Genomic DNA, 10,787 nt, shown 5'->3' on the forward strand with positions numbered 1-10,787 from the left:
CGAATTCGAGAGATTTCCCTTCGTCGATCTTTTACGAAGAGCACTAGGTGGTGTCGTCCCTCGCTCGCGAAGCTTCTTTCAGGAGCAACACTCGATGGCTCTCTCAAGCTTGGACGGCTCTCACATGTTGTTGATGCAAGTGTGGATATGCGCTTCCATCTGCCATCATCTGTTGTGCCGTGCTTGCTTGAGCCCGTTAATTGGCCTCACTCACTCGCAAGTAGGTGAGCGAGCTCATGTGGTGGTGTTTTTACCCCAATTCGGGCCCACATTGCTTGGCCAACCTTGCCACTGCCTTCCATGAGCTGGGGCTGTGATGGATATCCAACAACTGAGATAGAGGTTGAGGAGTAGCCATGAAGGGAGGTGGGTGGAGGAGGGCGGCCAAGGAAAGGAATCTTGAGAAGGAACTGAGATTTTATTTTACGAGGAGCCAATAATGTAAGTTAAGGGTTGTCCAAGAAGAGCCATTTCCTGCTCGCTAAAAAAATCATTTCATTTCATCACAAAATTCCAAGGGTTCTAAAGGTTATCAAGAGGGAAGGGGGAAATGGCAAAGATGAGAGAGAGAGAGAGAGAGAGAGAGAGAGAGAGAATCGCCAATCTCGAGAAAACTAATTCATTCAACCAATCTCAAATCCTTCTCATTGTGATTTTGAGAAGGAAAGTGCCACGTTTTGAGAAGGTAGCATGTAAAATTTGAGATAGTTATAGTTCCTTCTCATCCAAATTTGAGAATGTAATTTGTTGGGCTAAATAGGCTTTGGATAAAATGATTCTCTGTTTTCCCAAGCCACAGAGAGAGAGAGAGAGAGAGAGAGAGAGAGAGAGAGAGATTCTATCTATATATACAGTGGATGCAAAAAGGCATGGACACATAGGTCAAACATTGAGCTTCTAGGCCTTCTTTTTAACGCTTGTTGTTTCAATTTTGCTCTTCTATTAGCTATTGTGGTGCATGCACGCACACACGCGACTGCTTTCTCTCTGCTCCCAAGAAAATTATGATGGACGTAAGTTGTGTTAGACAATCCAAATATGGATAGTGGAAAGCCAAAGAAACATAGCAACTAGAAAAAAACAACCCTTTCTTTTTTTACCTCACTAAAAGAAGAAGGATTTATATCGAGGCAAAACAAACCTATTTAGACCCAGTGCAGTGCACAACAAGTCATTTGTTAGTATGTATACCAAGCGTAGTGCCTTTTGTGAAGCACAACAAGAAGCTAGACTTAACTTATTGCAGGGTATGTCCAATGAACAAGGCAAAGAAGCTCCAAATTACATTTTGGCTTTGCATAGTACAAGTTGTTACAGAGCCCCTATAGATTGCAGCAGGACTTCATAAGTAGCCTATGGACAGAGTGAAAACGGACTATCAAGCTACCTTAGAGTCAAGATTAGCATCAGCGAAGCCGATGACACGAAACGACTCGAGTGGACCATGTACCACAGAGAGAAACCAAAAACCCAAAACAACTCAGATGGACCGCACACAAAGTGAAGCCAGAGACCCAAATTGATTGCCTTGTCTTAGACTACTCCAACATAGGCAAAGAAGCCCTAGGTTATTTTTTTCTGATGCAAAGCAAGGGTCTCTCACCAAATGAATTTATCTATGATTGCATCTTGAAGGCATGTGGTGTTATGTAAGAAGCAAGGGGTTAGCATGTTAGAGTGTGCATTGGAAGGGCAAAGGCAAAGTCATGAAGGAGAACACGAGATAGATATATCGTGAAGCTAGAAACTCAATAACTCCAAACAACGGTATAATACAATGCCTACTCAATGAATGGACCCGGGTAGCACATATAAAGTGTGTTAGTGCTAGGTCAAGCAAAACCTCTAAAAATACCCAACAACCACCACAAATCATAAGTGGGAAAAATAGAGAAAATGGGCAAAATGTAAATCCTTTCACAGTTGAGTTGGATTCCACTACAAGAGGTTCTTCAATGTAGCAACGCTAGTAGTGCAACACTCAAATGTAGAAAATTCAAGGCACCGCTATAGTCTTTGTTGTATAGCGACAGTTATAGCGATGCTGACCCTGTAAAAAAAGAAGCCATGAGCGCCCAAAACTCAGATCTGTAGTTCCGACGCTCTTGCGTAATAGGTATACCCATGTCCCTCTCTCTCTCTCTCTCTCTCTCTCTCTCTCTCTCTCTCCCTCTCCCTCTCCCTCACACACACGCACACACACACATGAGGAGAGGAGGGAGAACCAAGTATGCTCCCTCCCTCTCCTCTCTCTCATGTTCCCTTCCCCTCTTTCTTTCTCTCTCTCTCCCACACACACACACACACACACATTGTGTATGTGCGAGAGAGAGAGAGAGAGAGAGAGAGAGAGAGAGAGAGAGAAAATGTACACACATGCATAAACAAAGAACACACACACACACACACACACACACACACACACATTGAGAGAGAGAGAGAGAAAGAAAGCAGAGAGAGAGAGAGAGATAAAGAAAGAGAAACATAGAGAGAGAGAGTTATGGATAAGGGATATGATACATTTATTACTCTAAGTGCTAGAGGGAAATTCTCACTCTTGCACGGGGGGAGATTGTACCCAGTGCTTGTGTGTTTCTTTTCTCCTCTCCTCTCTTCTCTCTCGCTGTGTCAGCGCAGCACTCCGCTCTAAGAGGTGCACCTGCACGGTTTCTCTTATTCTCACTCACACTCTTTCACTTGATGTGTGCGTATATCTCGACCATGTGTGTATGCAACGATTCACGTATGCTGATTTATCGTTTTATGTGTTGTAGCATGTTATTTTACGTATTTGCAGGGCACTCCACTCATCCATTTGGAGCACGTACACCCACACACACACACACACACACACACACACACAGAAAGTAATGAAATGAAATGTTATATTAAACGTCTTCAAAATTTTAGAATGATTTATGAGACCAATCCGATAAACTCCTTGTGGATCTAATCTAATGTCTGCGTTGTCTAAGAAAGTAGTGCATCGATTGGTGAAGAGCTTCGTCAATGTTCGTCTTTGTAAATAGACGTATTGCTCGTCTTTCATATCGTGCTAGAGTAGTCATGTCCCCTGATGGAGCCTCAATTGATGTCATGTACGTCTAGATCTCCCGAGCTCAATGGCTCTGTCAACTAATATATCTTTAGTATGAGAGAGAGAGAGAGAGAGAGAGAGAGAGAGAGAGAGAGAAACACACATACATTGAGAGAGAGAAGCTAGGTTTAGGATTTAGTTTCTATATTTAAGTTAGAGTTTAGGTTAGAGTTTAAGTTTAGATTTAATGTTAGAGCTTTGGGTTTAGGTTTAGGATTTAACTCTATATTTAAGGTTTAGAGCATAATTAGAGTTATTTAATGATAGTTAGGGATGAGAGCTTAAGTTTGAATTTAAGATTATATTTTGGATTTAGTTTTTATATTTAAGTTTAGCTTCGGGATATATCATGGCTTAAATTTAGAGTTAGGCTTACATGTAGCTCACATGAGCTTAAGTATGTAGTTGTTTGCAAGCTCACATGTGCAAACGGCTTGTGGACAAGGCGTTTGCACATGTGATCTTGCGAGTAAGTAAAGAGTTTAGGTATGTAGTTATTTGCAGGATCTTTTTTACGTCCCCAAGATGGAGTTCAGAAATGACTTTCTACTCTCTTCTCTCTACCTTCTCTATCTTTCTCTCTCTCTTTTTGTCTATCTTTCTCTTTCTCCCTCTCTTTCTCTCCACGGATATGGCATTAGGTTGGAAAGCTTTCAACATCACAATACCTTAGAATGGAGGCAGACATGTAATGTGCACAATAATCCCTCGAACAAAGAGCTGTTTTGAGAAGAGATGATGAGCAAGAAGCATAATAAAGAAGCTCTTCTTCAAAGCACTCTAAAGAAATGAGAGCACTCTCGCACAACACACAGCACAAAACGGTGGCTTCACTTACAACCGTAGTTTACACTAGGGAACGGCTACAGTTGAACAAGAGGCAAAGGCATTTTCACTACATGCATTGTCATATAGACGTGGGTGTGTAGATTTCTCGTACCCACAAATATAGGCATTGACCAATAAAGACGAGATTATAACCCGTTGGTTTTGATCTCCGTACACCTCTAGACCGAGGTGTGCGGGGATCGGATATGGCTAGAGAATTTGTTGTATTTACAGTGTGATCTATGGTTTCTTCATTGAGAGGGAGATTAGGAGAGAGAGAGATAAGAGACGGAGGAGAGTAAGAGAAGATTAAATTTATGTTCAAGGTTCAAGGTTTTTACATTCATTATGAGTAGTAACGACGATGTGGGGCCGTCCAACCGAAACTCCTATCTCTCAACAAGGATCTTATGTCCTTGGTAATAATCAATGCAAACATGTTGTGCGACGGACAAGACGCATGTCTTTGCAAGCAGCACATTTGCAAATTTGCTGAGTTTGACCCATCTATTATAGATCGAATTGTTTCCAATAACAATTCGTCGGACTCTGACACTAGCCAACATGCAGCAATCTTGCAACTTGATAGACGTGTTCGCAGGTGCTTTACTCAAGCAACATATGTGAGGCCACAAGATGCAGCCTCTGACAACTCGAAGGGCGATCATGCAAAGCACATTCCCAACGAGGCTATGTTTGAACCCGAGATTGACGAAATGATCGAGATGATCATGGATCCATAAAGGCTTATCTATGATGAGATGAAAAGTGAGTCCAACACGCCATTGTATGCTGGAGCAAAGAGTGTCTAGATTCAAGGCGCTCCTGGTTCTTCTTGACATGCAGGCAAAGTTTGGATGGAGTGCCACTAGCATCACATCACTTTTCAAGTGATCTATTATTACAATGTGTCTACTTCAATAAAAAAACTCTAAATGTATAATGTACCAAATTACTCACACAAGTGTTTTGAGTTTTTTCCTGTGTAGATTGCTTAAACAACACATACTCCCAGCTGATAATGTGATGCCAGATCCCAGAGAGGAAGCAAGAAAGGTCTTGCGAAACTTGGGGATGGATTACAATTTCATTCACGCTTGTCCTAACGACTGCATTCTTTTCAGAGGGGAATACATGGACATGGAGAAGTGTTCAAAATGTGATTTCGAGAGATATCGAGTAGAACTCCACGGACAAAAAGTATCATAGAAGCTCTTGCAACACTTTCCTCTACTACCTCGCATCAAGCATTCCTTCGAATGCAAGTCCAACCACTCTATCATCATGGCACGATGAGAATAGATCTTCGAACGGTGCGCTACGGATCCTTGCAGATTACTCAACATATAGACGACATGTAACATTTAATGGCCTAGTAACTTGTGTGCAGCGGAAAATAGCATGAATATAGTGAGCATTTCATTAGAATAGATATCGAGTAGAACCCCACAAACAAAAAGTATCGCAGAGTTGTTGCAACACTTTCCTCTATTGCCTCGCATCAACCATTTCTTTGAATGCAAGTCCATGACCACTCTAGCATCATGGCATGATGAGAATAGATCTTTCGGATGGTGTGCTACGGATCCCTGCAGATTATGCAACATGGAAGAATATAGACGACATGTAACATTTAATGGCCTAGTAACTTGTGTGTAGTGGAAAATAACATGAATATAGTGAGCATTTCATTAGAATAGATTCCTAATGAGCATAACAAGAGTGCTAGGGTGGAGAGAGCAACAAAAAGCATATCACCTAGTTAGATAGGCATGAACGATATTTCAAAAGAGAGAGAAATTAAGCTATTGACAACAGTTGAGGATCGGATTTACATGGAGTCGGTCCCCCCTCCAAAAGGCTTTGTATTATAGGTTTCCCCCATCAAGGGAGACAATTCACAATACAATTCTTTGTGTTCCTTCAATAACTAGCTAGTGCAATGAAGATGGAAACTTCAAGCACTAAGCAAAACACTTATAAAACACAACATCAATTCCCTCACGGTTTCAGACCCAAGACCTCACACACCTTCGAAGACGGTGAGAGCTAGCAGGGTATGAGAGTAGATTGAGAGGAAGAAGGAGTAGTCTTACAAGGAGAGATAAGTACATCTCCTCACATAATCACTCATAATAGCTTAGCATAGCTTAGTAATTAGCATGGTAGAGGAGATGAGCATGCATTGAAGCTTGGCTCTTGATTGGATTTGCATCACAAAGCCAAGAGTTGTTGGTGTAGGCCTCCCTTCTCACAAGCTTGGAGTAGGTGATGAGCTTTCCATTAAATCTTGAGAAGGAGAGAGAGAGTCTTCTTGCTTCACACATGAGCTAGTGTGAGTGTGTGTGGAATAATGCCTTTGAAAAATCAGCCCCCTCTCTCTCTTGGTCGACCCCTCTTGCTAAATCCTCATGTTGACACCTCATTGGACCTCTTCAAGCTTAGCCAATGAAAATTGAGAAGCATAAGTGATAGCCTTGTGACATGCGTCCCCCTTTCCCCTTTTGTGAGAGCTTTAGGTAATTAAATAATGCAACTAAACTCTCATTGGACCCCTTTGTCTTCTAGCCAATAGGAAGCAGGCAAGCCATTGGGCTGCTGAATGCTCATTGGACCCCTTGGGAGACTATCCAATAGTCTTCTAGAGGGCTTAATTCTTATTGGTTCTTTTATCAAGTGTTTTTAAATGAATTAAACTAGATGTACTCTAGCCTATTTCTCATCGGTCCACATCTATGGCCATCCAATAGGATTTAAGTGCACCTTGTGGCAATTGGCCTAGGGAGATGACATGTGTCCCTCATTCCCTTTGTGTAAAGGGAGCCTGTGAGTGTGTGTGTGTGTGTGTGTGTGTGTGTGTGTGTGTGTGTGTGTGTGTGTGTGCGCTCCTCTCTCATCCACTACTTACAGGGCTCGCCCCCTCTTATGTAGGAGCCTTGAAGACTTTTTCGCACACTCACTAAGCATCCAATTTTACTAAGCTTGACCATTGGAACAACCTTTGAATTTTGGAACCTTAGCATTATGGAAGTCTTAAAATGGACTAAACCTTAGGGTCTTTAAAGCCCATTGTTGCACATTGCTCTTTTGCAGATGGCCCCCCCTTTGAATCCCTATTTTCCCTCCTTTGGATCCCTAATATGGCCGGTTTGCCAGCTTGTAGACGGTTGGATAGTTCACTATGTGGGAACGTCTTCTTAGGAGATGGGTAGCGAATTACTTAGTAATTACTATGGTAATTACTACAGTAAACCCGAAGTGTATAAATAGGGCCCATTACATTGTAATCGGGTTGGCAATTGTTATCATTTGGGTTAGCGCCTTGACTATACTTGTATTGAGAATGGGGTCAACACGAATGGTGGATTTCCGGCCACGACTGGATTTTGGTGCCATTGCTGGAAACTTCGAACTGGGAGAAGAGTCTTTCAGTCAACGAGCTTCAGCTCGAGCCACCGTGATCGCCAAAATGGAATTGGAGCTGATCTCTTGAGACAGCTAATTCCAGTGTTATAAAATTTCAGCTACTAGTGTAGGAAGGTTTCAGACTGGACAGGAATCAAAGACTAGACTGGAATTTGGATACTGAAATAAGAATCAGACTTATGTACTGGAAATGAGGTTCAGATTCAGATTCAGAAGACTAGACGAGAAGTAAGTATAACTGGAATATATGCCATGATTGGAAATATAGATCAAGATTAAGCGAATATGATTTACAAAGAGAAAGTACAGCCGACAATACTGCCAATGAGAGAACTAGCGGCTAAAATCACGGAGGATTTAGCCAAGAAGCTTCAAGAGTAGCCAGAAAGTTCCGAAGCTAGAGTCATTCAGAGGATACCAGCCCAATCGACTGATAAAGATCAGTCAGTACCTGCCATAACTGAGACCATGCTGGCTGTTTTACATGGACTAGCTGATGAACGTGGAGTGCATGGAAAGAGTGGAAGCACTGCAAAAGAAGAATGGCAGTGTGAAGATACCAGTTCTTCAAGCTCTGACAATCAGTCTGACCAAGAGAGAGAAGAAATTCATGTGAAAATTTGTGATAGAATTCAGAAGTTGACTGTAGAGCTGGAGGATATAAGAAAAACCTTGCCTGAGGTGGCCAACTTTATCAGACAGCGCAGGAAAACTGAGGCAGAGGCCAGAACAGTGGACGTGACGGCCATCCGAGATGATGAAGTTCCACTTATTCAAGTGGACTACAAGGTCAGGAACAGTGGGAACCTCTCTCAAGTGTTATCATGGATGGAGGGGCAGGAGTCAACATAATGGGATCCCATCTTCAACAAAGAATGGGTATCACTAATATGAAACCAGCACCATTCAAAGTACGAATGGCAGATCATAGAGTCGTACAGGCGACGGGTATGATTGAAAATATGTAGATAAGAGTTGGGAGGGAGAAATTCAAAACCAGTTTCCTAGTCCTGGATGTGCAAGGGGCATATGGGATGCTACTAGGGCGCCCATGGTTGAGAACAACACATGTTGTTCATGACTATGCAAACCAAACATTGACCATAGAAGGGGCCAGTGGGGCATAATCCAAATCCAGACCAACAATACCAGGAGCTGGAAAAAGGAACTGAGGCCGAAGGAGTTATGTCAGAAGTACAGAGCCAAGAAGATCGAGCGAATGCTAGCGGCCATGAACATATTCCCTTTGGCAGAAATTGACTTGAATGCAGTCTTGTTGAACAAAGAGCAGGCTGAAAAGCAGAAGAGACGATTCCCCGATTAGTTTATTGAAGTCAATACAGGGGAAAGAACAGTTCAGCTAACTGGAAGGATGGTGAAACCAGCTGATAGTGGTATAGTAGAGGAACTAGTATGTTCTGAAGAGTACCCAATGGATCAGAATACTAATTCAGAAATAAATAGACCATCCTGGGATTACACTGAAGAGTTGACCAAACGAAAAGGAGGCGGGCCAAACTGGTTGCTTCCAAACGACCAAGAAGTAGAAGAGTGGAACCTAGAATCAAAGGAAAACCCTAGGATGATCAAGGTTAACAAGCACCTCAACCCGGCAATGAAGGAAAAGGCACGAAAAATATTCCAGAACTATAAAGATGTGTTGTCTGGGAACATACAGATCTGAAGGGAGTAGATCCTGAAGTATGTCAGCACCGAATACCACTGAAACCAGATGCTAGGCCAGTACGATTGCAAAGATACCATATGAACCCCAACTATGCAAAGAAGGTCAAGGAGGAGATTGATAATCTTCTCATGGCTGGGTTTATCACAGAAGTGGCAAGCAGTGATTGGCTATTTCCCATAGTCGTCGTCCCCAAGAAGAATGGAAAATTGAGAGTCTGTGTCGACTATAGGAAACTAAACGCCCAAACTATTAAGGATCCATTTCCCTTTCCTTTTACTGACATGTTGCTTGATGAGATCGCAGGATATGAAATGTATAGCTTCATGGATGGTTATAGTGGCTATAACCAGTTATAGATCGCTCCTGAAGATAGAGCCAAGACCACTTTCATCACTGAGTGGGGAGCTTTCATGTATCTGGTGATGCATTTTGGCCTGTGCAATGCACCAGCTACCTTTCAGCGGTGTATGATGGAGATGTTTAATGAATTTCTTCATCGGTTTCTCGCCATTTTCATGGATGACTTCACTGTCTATTCAGATGAGGAACAACACCTCCTATTCCTAGAAATGGTTTTCAAACGCTGTCAAGAGAAGCGCATTTGCTTGAATCCATTCAAATCTGTTTTTTTAGTCTGGAAGGGACAGCTACTGGGACATGTGGTTTCCCGAAATGGAATAGAGATGACCAATGACAAAATTCAGTGTCTTCAGCAAGCTAAAGCACCCAGAATTGCTTCAGAGTTGAGTTCTTTCTTGGGTTATGTGAATTTCTATAGAAGATTTGTACATAAGTTTGCTTCTCAAGCAGTACCACTATATGAGCTTACAAAAAAGACCAGCAAGTTCAACTGGACTGTTGAATGCGAGGAGAGCTTCCAGAATCTGAAAAAAGCCATTACCAGTAAACCAGTCCTTAGGCAGCCAAACTGGGATATTATTTTCCACGTACATGTCGATGCTTCGGGATTGGCAATGGGGGCAATATTAGCTCAGCCAGAAGGAAGAACTGATTATCCGGTTTATTTTGCCAGTCGTCGCAGATTCAGTCACGCTGAACAAGGCTATACAACTACTGAGAGAGAAGCCCTTGGAATGGTTTTTAGCGCTACAAAGTTCAGGAATTACCTGTTGGGAAAGTTATTTCGTTTTTATGTGGACCATCAAGCAATTTTTAGCATAAGCGAGTACACCCCCAACTTTGGATGGCCATATCTCTCACATATTCTATCTGGTTTAGCATATGAATACTCTACGAACATCTACTCGAGATGAGATACATCCTTATGTATTTGGTTTCTCCTAATTTCAAATGTGATTCTTGCTAGAAGGGTTCTTCAAAAATCTTTAAAGGTTCTTATCATCACACAGGTGGTTTCGGTGGTGTAATAACTCTTCTTTCCAACGATGTGACTCGTGCAAGGCTATAAAGGCACTTGTTTTCCTTGTTGTTTGCACGTTAACAATGTGAATGCAATGTATATGATAAAAGGGAGCAAAATTTCTCAGATACATTGTCTATGGCTTTAAGAGGTCTCTCTCTCATCCTTGCATAACTCAGCATAACTCCCTATGTCTATATAGAGCTCTCCATCTAGGCAAATGTGCTCTATTTCATTTCGTGGATCCTCCACATGCATCCCATAGAGAGTAGCAACGCCAGGCTCATCTCAACAGCTTCCAAATCAGCATCCTCTCCGATCTCCTCCATAGATGCCAAAAAATTTAGCCCTTACAGATCCGTGCACTA

This window comes from Adiantum capillus-veneris, chromosome 27, assembly GCF_014529385.1.
Source record: "Adiantum capillus-veneris isolate H3 chromosome 27, ASM1452938v2, whole genome shotgun sequence".
Lineage (NCBI taxonomy): Eukaryota > Viridiplantae > Streptophyta > Polypodiopsida > Polypodiales > Pteridaceae > Adiantum > Adiantum capillus-veneris.